Below are 12,003 nucleotides of genomic sequence, written 5' to 3' on the forward strand. Positions count from 1 at the left end.
CCGGGGTGGTTACTTTATCGATGTTCCTCTGTTGACTGGTCTATTAAAGTTTCATGTATGGACCAATAAGATTGAGGCTTTTAGGGTGGATCAGTTTCGTTCAGTGACGTGGTGGGATGTGAGTGGTGGGTTTGTGGTGGGATGATTTTTTTTGAGTGTAGAGGATGTGAAGTAAATGGCGCCAGACGGCACAGAAGGCGTGAGTGAAGTGAATAAAGTGGAATAGTGGACCCTTTTTCCTTTAATTTGAAAGTTTATTCATTGAAACCAACAAATTGGTATTTAGAGGAATTTTTTTTTTTTTTTTTAACTGTTATTAACACTTCAAATATCACATTCTACACTCCTCACAAGTGTATTTTTCTTTTTAATTATAGAATGTTTGGAGTTTAAAATGATATTTTTGAAGTGCTAATAACAATTCTTTTTTTTTTAACAAACGATATTATATACCTTAAGGAATATATGTGAGAGTCGAATCAAAGACATCTCAATTACAAATGAAGAAGAATACTACCAGATTATAGTACTAATTGGTATTTAGAGTTCAACCCAAACGAAAGTGTGTTAATGGGGATGTGGTTTCCAAGGGGGTAGTGCGTAGTGACTATAAGTGTGAGGCCACTAGCACATTACTAAGACTTCATTTGGTATTATATTTTTTTCACCAAAAACTGCTTTACTTAAAATTAAGCAATAAAAATGTGTTTGATCAAAATAAAATATTTTGCTTATTTTCAAAGCAACAGTCTCCTGACAACAGATTTTAAAAGCAACATGTAGATTACTTTAGAAACTATTTTTATAAAAAGTGGAATAAGCCCTTAATGAATATATTTAAATCCTATATACCCTCATTAATTTTAAAAAATAACGTTGTTTATCCTCCTATGCATATTTTCTCCCTTATAATAAAATGATCATCATCACCTACCACTACAACCACAACATTACATCACCACCGCCATTACCACCCCAATTGTTGTCACCACCACATTCAACAACATTGCAATCGCCACCACTACAATCGCTGAAAGTAAATATGAAGATTTATATGGGATCTATACAATTCAAAATTTATGTACCTAAGCAATGTAAGCAAATAATCAAAGATATAGTCCTGCAAATTCCCTTCAAGAAGTATAGGTTCATACTTGATGCATCAAACTAATTTATCAAAGAACAAAGGGAAGGATTTGTATCTCATACCTTTGGACCTAGACTTAAGTCCAATGATTGACCACCTCTAACTTATTTCCTCTTGGAACTCCTTCCTCCTAGCTTGACTCATTTCTTCCTCCACCTTGAAAAAGATTGGATCTCCCTAATTGTCTTTGAGCCCTAAATGTAACATCCCACATCGTCCAGGGGAGTGGATCATGTAAGCCTTATATGTATATTCTCATCTCTACCTAGCACAAGGCCTTTTGGGAGCTCACTGGCTTCGGGTTCTATCTGAACTCTGAAGTTAAGCGAGTTTGAACGAAAGCATTCCCAGGATGGGTGACCCACTGGGAAGTTCTCGTCTGAGTTCTCAGAAACAAAACCGTGAAGGTGTGGTAGGGGCCCAAATCGAACAATATCATGCTACAATGGAGTCGAGCCCGGGATGTGGTGGGGGCCCAAGCCAGGATGTGACAATTTGGTATCAGAGCCAATCCCTGGCCGAAAGTGTGCCGACGAGGACGTTGGACCCCTAAGGGGGGTGGATTGTAACATCTCACATTGCCCAGAGGATGGATCATGTAAGCCTTATATGTATATTTTCATCTCTACCTAGCACGAGGCCTTTTGGGAGTTCATTGACTTCGAGTTCCATCGAAACTTTGAAGTTAAGCGAGTTCGGGCAAGAGCATTCCCAAGATGGGTGACCCACTAGGAAGTTCTCATGTGAGTTCTCAGAAACAAAACCGTGAAGGTATGGCAGGGGCCCAAAGCGGACAATATCGTGCTACGGTGGAGTCGAGCCCGGGATGTGGTGGGGGCCTAGGCTGAGATGTGACAATTTGGTATCAGAGCCAATCCTTGGCCAGAAGTGTGCCGACTAGGACGTTGGGCCCCTAAGGGGGTAGATTGTAACATCCCACATTGCACAGGGGAGTGGATCCTGTAAGCCTTATATGTACATTCTCATCTCTGCCTAGCACGAGGCCTTTTGAGAACTTACTGGCTTTGGGTTCCATTGAAACTCCGAAGTTAAGCGAGTTCAGGTGAGAGCATTCCCAGGATGGGTGACCCACTGGGAAGTTCTCGTGTGAGTTCCTAGAAACAAAACCATAAGGGTGTGGTAGGGGCCCAAAACGGACAATATCGTGCTACGGTGGAATCGAGCCCGGGATGTGGTGGGGTTCCAGGCCGGGATGTGACATTAAAGTTGAAAGCCTCTAAAGATCTACACCCATAAGTGTTGTGATGCATGAGGGAATAACCAAAAGGACAAGAGAAGGCTAGCAATCTCTCACTTTGGTAGCCAGCTATGTGTTATAGAAGGAGAGGATATTTTCTTTCCATTATTGTGAAAGTGAACATAAAACCCCTACTACAACTTTTTCCTTAACTCCCTTTATATAGAGAGAGAAGTTAACAACTCCAAAAATGTTATTCTCATTCTCTCCTTCCTTTATTGTGGCCGACCCTCTTTGTGATGGGCTTGTGTTTGGGCTTTTAACATTTCAATTCATCTCATGCTTGAATAAAAGGCCAATGGTTGGGCCTAATGGACACAATATAACCCAAACTATTTTTCTAGCCCAAAAGCGATGTTTGATCACTTCCATGATTAATGATTAACTTAGACTTTCTAATTAATCATGTCACTTAATTAATCCAATTAATTAATTATCATCCTTTATTTATCTCACTATACGAGTGTATTGGCATACAATTGTTTAGGTTCTAGTTTTAGCGAGGCATTGAGGTGATTGGTCTCAGGCCAATTGATTAGTACTTATACAATCACATTGCAAACTAAAACTTACTTTTAATTCTCCCACACTTTGATGATTAACTCACAAACCTTGAGTGGCATCGAACCATATCTCATGATTACACAACTAATATTGGTAGAAGAACTTATTCATTTGGATTACAATGTTATTCAATCCTTCTCTAACGAGCGTGTACATTTGCTTGGCATATGTAGAATTCCATACAAGTAAGTACACTAGTTTGATTTTGTTTAGCGGACTCATTCTCTTAACGAGCGTCTACATACTCATCTTAATGTCCCTACACGAATGGCTTGAAACTTTCCATCCTTCCAATTGAAGTAAACATAGTACGTACTGGTTTATCCTAATTGTCAATGTCCCTCTGACAATCCTATGACCAGGCACATTTTGGACATATGGTTATGTAAAGAAGGTTTCTGCAATCTCACTTCTTTAGATTACTTCTTCCATCATTCCATTCTCCATGGATTCACTATTTTGGAAATATATTGTTTAATTGAGATAGTTCTAATGAGTACTTTGCCCATTTGTTGTATTAGACATAACTAAATATTCTTTTAATTTAGAAAATGATTTACTATTACATGTTTCCAAAACATATAATGTTGTCTCTTCTTTGTGTTTAAATACTTAGATGAGACCTTGATTCTATGGCTTGACGCATTGCGTCTCAATGTGCTACTGACATCCTAATGGTTTGGATTCAATCATTTGTTTAAGATGAACTCTATCTATTCGTAACTCCTTTCGAAGTAGTTTTTTAAACCTCAATATATCATTATATATTTTATTTGTATACCATATGCAAACTTTCTTCTACCTTGAGACCATTGTAGTACCATAATAACAATAAATTATACAATTACTAACATGAAGTTCCATTTGTTAAATGGATTACATTCACTTGGGTTTATAACCTAAGTGAGTGCACGCTTTCAGAGTCTCACTCTGGTATTCCTTTCTCAAAGACAATACTCAATCAGTTGCCAGGTTGTAATCTTGGCTTTAGTAATATTTGGAAGTGATTCCCATGATAGTCATTCACTTTTGGATATCAAATCACAAGTTAATACATGTGTACTTTTGTGATTGACATGCTCCCTGGACATTATGGTTATGTAAAGAATGCCTATGTAGTCTAACTCCTTTAGATTACTTATTCCATCATTCCATTGTCCATGTATTCACTATTTTGGACACATATCGTTTAAATGAGATAGTCCTAGTGAGTGACTTTGTCCATTTGTTTATTTGACATAACTAAACATTTAGACATTATCCTGAAAGATTTCTTCTCAAGATTTACTTTGAGGGCATATTTCCAACAATCGCCACCACTACCATTGTCTACTACCTCTACATCCCAACCACCACTACCATTGTCTACTACCTCTACATCCCAACCACCACACTCTATTATTGGCACCACAACCACACCCCCACCATTGTCGTTGTCATCACCGCCACTAACCTCGTCACCGATGTTGTTGCCACCACCCCTACTACTATGTCCATTTTTCTCATTATATACAATAATATCAGTTTTACATTAAAATTCACCAAACGCTATACACTGTTTTTCATTCTCACAGCACTTTTAAAAATACAGTTCAACAAATGCTCAATTGCTTTATTTTACAGCTGAATATTCTTAAAGCAAACATAAGCAATTTTTTACAAAAAAGCACAGCAATCCTAAATTGGGCCTCATGCCCTGTTTGGCCCTTTTTTGTTATTCATTTATTTTTTTTTTATATCAAAAGCTACTTTAATTTAACGTTAAGCAATAAAAGGTTCTACTTATGTTGGCCTCCAGATAGTAAATTTTAAAAATAGTCTGTAGTTTTCTTTTAAAAGATGTTTTCACTAAAAAAAAAAAAAAAAAAAGAAAAAAAAAAGCAAAGTTAAGCCTTTAATGAATAGTTGAAACCAAAAATTTGCCCCGTGGAGTTGTGTGAGAACGACCACTTGCAAGCAAGAACAAACAATTGTGATTAACCTAAGATACCAGTCTGGTACCAACCAAAAGCTCTCTGATGATCAAATTAGTATAAATATTATAACTTAAGTAGTGGGCTAGAGAGCAAAATATGCGTTATGAAGATGTTGCCATAGATGAACCCTAGATGAGTGTATTTATACTAGTTGGAAGAAAGTCATTTTAGGGTATAGAATTTGTATCAAACCAAAGGAATCCTAAAGGACATCTAGCATAAGATATTGCTTCCTTCCAGAAATGTGATTACTTACGGCGTATACCAATCCCTAGATTGTAGAAATCGCCAAGAATGTAGGAAACTAATTTGATCCCTAGTCGAATCAGGTTTTCATGTCTTGCGGAGCAAACATTGTTGATCTCAACATGGTATGTGGGCCTTGCCTACCATTCCGAAGCCAACATAGTGTGGTGGAACCGTTGGTCCATTTTGTTGGCCTAGTCTTAGAGCCGTTGAGTTCATGACCAGACTTATGAGTCATTGGCATTCCGCCTTACCCTGGCCACGAAAAAATCATGGTCCCACAAATGCCCCTAATTGTGCTTTGGAAAAGGACATTCCCCTTAAGGATAGTTACTCAGGAACCTTACCTTTTGGAGTAGCTTGAAATTGCTTGTTGCTCGGATTCTTTGACATGTGTCAATCTGATTTTGTTATCAATGCTAGGTAGTGGAGACGTTCCAGATTTAGGTACATGATCTAAGAGTTATGCCATTAAGACTAGATCCGGCAGTTTCTGACACGACACGAAAATGACAGATTTCGGATCAACACGATAACTAATCGGGTCATTATCGAGCGATCCGTTAAGAACCTGTTAATAACAGGTTCTTAACGAGTATATACACACGGGTAACACGTGGGTATCCTGTTTCGACTCGTTAAGAGAAAAATTATTTTGATAATTTTAAAGTTTAATTACTAAAAGATTTATTATAAAATACAATAGCCATATTAATATATACAATATATTCTATATTAAATATATAGTTTTGTATTATTATTCTATATAAGTTAAAAAAAAAATTAGTCATTATTTATTTTTATTATAAGAGTTCCTTATTATCATTACTCAGATAAATTTTACTTAACATGTTGTTGTCCAAAATTAAAATAAACTAGTATAGTATTTGTATATGCAAGAACTAAGAAGATATACATACAAGTATGAAAAATGTGAAAGAATATATAAACACTCGTGATTCATCATTATTCCTCCACAAGTAGATAATGGTTACACTTACATTATCGTTTAGATTTTTAAAATCCTCCAAACCCTCATGAATAATGTTTTTTATTTGAGGGCAAAATTAATAAAATTAATAATAATTATTGTAGAAGTGTAAAAAATGTAATATGTATACAATCACTCATACTGACAAGCTGTACAACTTTCATGAAGGGTTAGCTTCGAAATCCAACATTATAATCCATAAACTCGTTTGTCATTTACGCTTTATTCTTCTTACTGAATTTCATTTTTTAAATTTTCTTTTTTGAAAACATGATCATTTGGCGGATGTAAGAAGATGAATGGCTTAGATCTTTAATATCACGTTTCGATATTTGCGATTAACTGAAATATGAGTTGATGTCATATAGTTTGTAGAAACTTTATAAACATCAAACAATATTTTCACTAACTGTAAAACTCTGAACATAAAATCAACAATCCAAACCGTTCATCTTCTTGCATCCTCTAATAGATCATGTTTTCAAAAAAGAAAATCCGAAAAAACAAAATTTGATCAGAAAAATGAAGCGTAAATGTAAACAACAATCAATGGTTAAATTTTGATCTATGATTTATATGATTATAGTGGAGAATTTCGAAGTTAAGCTCTTCACGAAAGTTGTAAAACTTGTCATTACAAGCATTTATGTGACATCCCACATCACCCAGGGGATTGATCCTTATATGTATATTCCCATCCCTACCTAGCACGAGGCCTTTTGGGAGCTCACTGGCTTCGGGTTCCATTGGAACTCCGAAAGTTAAGCGAGTAGCGCGCGAGAGCACTCCCAGGATGGGTGACCCATCGGGAAGTTCTCGTGTGAGTTCCCAAAAACAAAACCGTGAGGGAATGGTAAGCCCAAAGCGGACAATATCGTGCTACGGTGGTGGAGTGGGCCCGGGAAGTGGTGCCGCCCGGGCCGGGATGTGACAATTTATATATTTTTTACACTTCTACATTAATTAAAAAACTATTAAAGACTTTACTTAAATAACAGCCGTAAGATAAATAAGAGTAAATATGTACCGTTGGATTCTATTTCACTTATATTATTAGAACTTTTTTGGACGAAAAAACCTCTTCTCTATTCCATTATTTTCCAATTTTACCATTTGATCAAAACAAAAGCCCTAATCCCTTTCTCTCTCCCCACTCTAGTAACCCTCTCTCCCGATCCCGCCGTCTGTTTTTCCTAGCCCTTCTCTCCCGCTGTATGTAGCCTCTTTCAGTCTCTCTTTTCTCCTCCCTCGTGCAGTGGACAAGGCCCTTGTTGTAGTTGAAGCATTGGAAGGAAAGGTCGGTTCTTATTTGGTTGATTTTCAGTTTAATGTTGTGCTAATTAGTTACAAATCTTGTGCTGATTTTTCAGTTTAATGTTGGGTATTTAACTATTTATTTCTATTTTATTGATAGATATTCTTTTATACAGTGATTTTCATTTTTCTTAACTATGAATTTAGTGGATTCAGTACTTTGTTTCTGATTTCTAAACTCCTCTGGTTCAGCAAAGTTTGCATTCATTTTATTATTATTTTGTATGTAAGTTAAGCACGCAACACCGGTTCAGTTTATAGATTGATATCTTAATATCTGTTTCCATTTCTTTGTATGCAATGTTCAAGGAAGAGTTGAACACGAAAAATACGACACGAATGTCAAATCTAATTAAGACATGTATGGAAAGCCCTCACATCGCATGTTCACAAAAATTGAGGAACGAATTTTTACTTTTTCGAAAGGATTCAACTGTTGGATCACGAATCTAGAAGCAAATAGCTCTGGAGTCGATGATTATGAAATTCTATTATTTTGTCCATAAATATCTACATCTCCCCTCTCATTTATCTTCGCCACATCCAAATCCTCTAGGTTCTCTCTTTGCAAAAAGCTTTGAAAATTCCCAACTTCCTTCAAATTTTAAGTTCTGACTTTACTCTTCATTTTTTTGGGAGCAAAATGGCTTCTTTTAGTGTGCAACTAGCCCCAGCCACAACTATGACACCATGTACGAGCCGCCCATGATAAGAATTCGTAACCAAGAGGACTATGACACCTTCGCTAGAGAAGGGTGAAATATCCTCAACTGCTACACCCTTGGGTGGGAGACCGGTGAGGATGTGTTCGCTCCTCTTCCATATCCTTCAACTTTAAAGTGGCTGCATACTAGGATTCATCCGTGGTACCTGGATCTGCATTCTCCAACGTCGTTTTAGATCATCACAAGTTTCAAACTTCTCAATTAATGGCATGGAGCAGAACTCGAAATTCAGGACACGATTCTTCAGAATACCGAGCACCGCTACTTCCGAGCGAGTGCAAGTCTTCAACAGGACACATACATAACCAATTTGCCAAAACAAGACAATGACTGGTACAAAGACGTTCTCGTTGTTGACAGTGAATGGGAAGGCAAAACTTTCGGAATTCAAGCCTGGTGATTGATACTGACATAAAGAAGGTTGGAGTCTGCCGCCCCCAACTCATTGGCTGAACGTTCGCACTCATTCTAGCAGAGCACTGAGATTGGTGGCTCCTAGCTCCAGTGTGGAACGACGCCTGCCGCAGAGATGCCTCAATCAAATTCTACCATTTAAGTAGCTACCTTGTATAACTCGTTATTTATCAACCAAGCATTCTTCTGTCTGCCATATTCAATCTTTTGGTGTCTGCGGAAAAGAAAAATACTTCTTTTCAAGAAGGAAGGATTAGGAAAATCCTAACTATTGCAGCCAAGTTTTTCTGCGACTTGAGTTCAATTATGTGACTTTAACAGGCTGAACTTATAGATTTGTTTGAAAAAAGAGAAGAAAAAAAGAAAAAAGAAGAAGACAAGGATGTACAAAAGAATAGCAATCGTTCGTATGACCACAAGGGAGCATTAGAAAATGATATTCATATGAGCATCACAGAATTCAAAAATGAGGATCACAGAATTCAAACGTGGGAGAAGAATTCTTGGAAACACTACCACCAAACCATATGTCTTCCTACAAAAAAGGCCATGTACAGAAATATATCAGCCTAAAAGGATATATATGGAAATTAATAATTAACATTTTAAATTTTAAAAAAAAAAGGTGTGATATCCACACATCTCATATTACTTCTCACACACCCTTCTAAATTTCAGCTGTCGGATCAGATGAATTGAAGAAGATCAATGGATAGAAATTAACAAGGGGTGTGTGAGAAGTAATTTGGGGTGTGTGGATAGCATGTCCCAAAAAAAAAAAAAACACAATAATGACATGTAACCTAAATAAATATAAAATTGTTGACATGGCTATCATTTAGGCATTCTAATCAAATATCAAAAGAGAACCAATGTTTGATTTAAAGAGTATTAAAAAAGTGCAAGAGAATTCTAGTTTTCTCGAAAAATAATGATATGAGATGGCTGATGGTTGGTTGTAAAGTTTCTCATAGAATTGGTCACACAACAAGCACACAATACATGTATGATGGAGTCAAAGGGCGGCGGGCAGCATATGACACATGTGGCGCATATGAAAATCATTTTATTAATTTCATTGTATATAATATGTGTGTGTGAATGTTACGTCCCGGTCCAGGCGGTAAAGGTTGTGCGAAGTATCGCAAGTCATCTATGAGTTGGAATCACCTAATGTGGTTTGTACGACAGGCTGGCACCTACCTTGGATCCAAGGTGAGTGTATTTATTTACACCCAACTTGTTGTACAGGTCGCTATAGGTGACTCCGACTTACGTGCTAGTATTGATTTATTGAGCACATGATTATTTATATTGCTCATGAGATGATGTGTTGTGGTATATTTATGGATTTACTGTTGATATAATTTTGATTTTACATTGATACGTGGTATGATTTTTTTTTTTTGAAACTCTACAGGTGTCACAGCGAGGGGTTATAATGATTTAGAAGGTTTTTATTAAAATTTTATTTCCATGGCCACTCACCCTTGCTTTGTTTTCACCCTCCAGGTTTTTTTTTTTTTTTTTTGTTGGGCTTTCTTATCGACGAGGATTCGTGGCAAATCTTGGTATTAGAGATTACCTTCAATGGTATGATTCTCAATCAACTCTACTGTACTTTACTTATGCTCTGACATCACGTGTGAAATGGGTTCATTTCCGCTCACAGCGCACTCTCGTATTTAGGTACTTTTAGATTTAAATTTATTCACATTTTCCCACATCACTATACTTTATGGCTTCGTCACCCTCTTGGTGTCGACCAGCACAACTCAATTTGGAGTCCAAGTGGACTTTCCGGATCGAGGTGTGTCAGTGAATATGGTGACTGGTGAATATAGCTGGTGACATCACGTCGTCTCCCATGATTATTTAATTGACAGCAATGGTTGTCTTGAAGGATTTTGCTCCACAAACGTACATTATAACATGTGAATTACATTAAATAGCATGAGAGCTAGGGCATATATATGTGACAACTATAAATGGGGCTTGTTATTGGCCAGCAGGAAATCAACCAATTTTGAGACCAAGATGATATTCTAGATCTTCCTCATGGTGATTCTTCTGGATTTTCTACAGCAATAATTTGCACCTGTCAATAAAAGGAGGGTGGTTGGTTTGCTGGAAAGTGGATATGCAGAGAAAATAGTATTATATATTGGAAGTTTTAACGAAAAATCTACGGTACTGTTCACTTTAACGAAAAATCATATTTTTACACTAAAAAATCAATTCTGATACTGTTTACTTTACCCTTTATTTTGTCTTTATCATTAAAACTCAAAGTTTTCAAACCATTTTCATTAGTTTTCCTTTATATTTTCTTTAACACTCTTTAAAAAAGAACATGAACTTTGTGTTTGCACAACTTCTTCATTAGCTTCTTTTTTAAACTTAAAATATGATTTTAAAAAGATTAAAACACCTGTACATCACGTTCAAATTATAAATCAAATTATGATTGTAATTTGTTCAAATTATAAATCAAATTATGATTGTAATTTGTGTATGGTAATACTTTATAATTATGAAGAGGAAATGAAACAATGAAAAGATGTTACTGGTACTTACACCGTCGATATGTTTCATATATTTAAATGACTAAACAGTTTCTGATTTGATATGTTTCAATTATATATTTGTAAGATTAAGATACGCAATTCGTGAGGAGTGAGATACATATATCCAAAGAAATGATTAAATATTATCAATTGAAGGTCATAACATGATAAGCAAGATTTGTAGAGGCGGGGATTGAGTCCTTTGTGTTTCAAAAATGTCGAGGTAATATTTACAATTTTGGATCGACCTAAAACTTGACAACTATACCGGTCTCTCTATTTCCATGATTCATATGGTACGAGGTTATGTATTATATATTTGATTATTTTGTATTTGTGTGTGATTTTATTCTCTCTCTCTCTGTTTTCAATTCACTTAATATAATTCGGGTTCGTGGACAACAACTATATAGTATCTCTCGCACACCGTGCATGCATGCAAGGATACAATATACACGTCAATATATATAATTCTTTTGTTTTTGTTTTTTGTTCTTTTGTACTAGCAAATATATCGTATATTCTCATTTATTTATAGGGCAAAGATCATCAACTGTCTTGACCTTATGCTGATTATAAGGTATATCTACTTTAAAATCAAGGGCTGAATTACAAAAGGGGCGAAAAAAAAAAATTCAAAAGATGAGCTTAGAAACAAAGAATTAATATTTTTTGGCTTCAGAACGTCATAACATGAACTGATTCAATAGCAATATGGGGAGTACTTTAATTTTTTATAATACACATGCATGTTTTTTTCTTTTCGACGTGAAATTCATATATTCTCAATACGCTCCATTA

Source organism: Pyrus communis, chromosome 13, assembly GCF_041283825.1.
Source record: "Pyrus communis isolate YQ-2024b chromosome 13, ASM4128382v1, whole genome shotgun sequence".
Lineage (NCBI taxonomy): Eukaryota > Viridiplantae > Streptophyta > Magnoliopsida > Rosales > Rosaceae > Pyrus > Pyrus communis.